Genomic DNA, 2214 nt, shown 5'->3' on the forward strand with positions numbered 1-2214 from the left:
AGAGAGAGAGAGAGAGAGAAATTTATCTTAGGAAAATGGCCCACACACTTATAGAAGCTGGCACGTCCAAAGTTCTTGGATCAAACATTAAGCTGGAGGCTTTTCCTGACTCTTGCAGCTCTAGGGGCTGAGGAGCTCAAGGTTGCCAGGCAGTGTACTGGCTGTTTACTCCAATGAATGACAAATCCAAGATCTTCAGCCTGAATGGTGGATTTTTCACTCATGGACAGTTGCAGGCAGGACAACAGAATCCCAATCCACAGAGGAATGTTTCTTTTCCCAGGAGGTCCATAGATCTACTGGAAGCAGGCCACACCCCTAGAGAAACACCCTTTCAACAGATTGCCTGCTCAAAACATAATCATCTTATCCCATCATGGGAATAACCACATCACAACTGCTTAAACCACAGAGAATTGTGGTCCAGCCAAGTTGATACACAGCTCCATCTATCACAGTCCACCCCTTGTCAACTTGGGAGACAACTTGGCAACTTGGTACACATCTCCTTAACCATATATAATCTCTAAATAAGGACAATTATAAAGTCATATTTTTGCCTAACATGATACGCTAACACACATACAACCAAAGTGCATTAACCTTATTTACATTTCATAATTTATAACAGAAGAAAGCTAAAATATTTGATGCACATATGCAATGAAGAAATATGACAATCACAGTCCTCATTTCTGCAGCTGGTCACGTGGTCATAGCTGATAGTCAGAACTACTTTCTTCCACCACCTATTCTGTATTTCCCTTGACCTCAGCAAGCACCTCAGGTGGTTGTGGTTCTTTGCCTTGTGGGGTGATCCAAACCTTCATTCCTGAAAGGTCTTGGCAGTGAGCAGTCATGTCAGAATTGGGTTGCTGTAATTTGCCATTGATTTTAATCACAGGACATGGCAATACTAAGAGACATCCTAAAGAATCTCCTGTATCCCAGACATATTCTTCTTTACCTCCATTATGTAAAGCCAATCCAATTTCCCCTTGGTAATCAGGATCTATCACACTAGATAGTACAATAATGTCCTTCTTTGTCTGTTGATCCAGAGGCATAAGGAAATCAAAATGGCTGGGTGTCATTCTTAATTTCCAGTTCAATGCAATCAGTATTGTGTCTCCAAGTGGGAGTGTTCCTCCTTTTGGGACTAAGATCTCCAGACCTGCAGAGCATACGGTAGCAGGGACAGGAAGCAAAAAAAAAAATTGAGTGGGTCACTAGGGGTAATAGTGAGTGGTACCATTCCTGTTTCCACTCCTTGGTTCCTGGACCCATGAATCCTGGCTATTGGTGAAAGAGGACCATATATTGAATGCTGGTTTAGAGCATATATAGCCTCCTGGAAAACATTGCCCCAACCCTTCAAGGTATTGCAACCTAGCTGGAGCCATAATTGTGGTTTCAAGAGTCCATTCCAGTGTTCTATCAAGCCAGCTGCTTCAGGATGATGGGGAAAATGGTAAGACCAGTGAATTCCATGAGCATAAGACCATTGCCACACATCATTTGCTGTGAAGTGAGTCCCTTTATCCGAAGCAATGCAGTGTGGGATAACAAGAGGGTGGCTAAAGCATTCTGTAAGTCCATGGAAGGTAGTTTTGGCAGAAGCATTGCATGCAAGGAAGGGAAATCCATATCCAGAATAACTATCTATTCCAGTAAGAACAAAATACTGTCCTTTTCATGATGGAAGTGGTCCAATGTAATCAACCTGCCACCAGGTTGCTGGCTGAACACCCTGAGGAATGGTTCCATATTACGGACTCAGTGTTGGTCTCTGCTGCTGGCAGATTGTGCACTCAGCAGTGGAGGTAGCCAAATCAGCCTTGGTAAGTGGGAGTCCATGTTGCTGAGCCCATGCATAACCTCCATCCCTGCCACCATGGCCACTTTGTTCGTGAGCCCATTGGGCAATGACAGGAGTGGCTGGGGAAAAAGGATGGCTGGTTTCCACTGAATGTGTCATCCTATCCACCTGATTGTTAAAGTCCTCCTCTGCCAAGGTCACCTTTTGGTAGACATTCACATGAGACACAACTACCTTTACTCCTTTGGCCCATTCAAGGAGATCTATCTACTTCTTCCCCATACGTTCTTATCACCAATCTTCCAATCATGCTCCTTCCAAGTCCCAGACCATCCAGCTAAGCCATTAGTCACAGCCCATGAATCTGTATATAATTGCACATCTGGCCATTTCTT

Source organism: Orycteropus afer, unplaced genomic scaffold, assembly GCF_000298275.1.
Source record: "Orycteropus afer afer isolate SDZICR_OR568_19922 unplaced genomic scaffold, OryAfe1.0 scaffold00566, whole genome shotgun sequence".
Taxonomy (NCBI): domain Eukaryota; kingdom Metazoa; phylum Chordata; class Mammalia; order Tubulidentata; family Orycteropodidae; genus Orycteropus; species Orycteropus afer.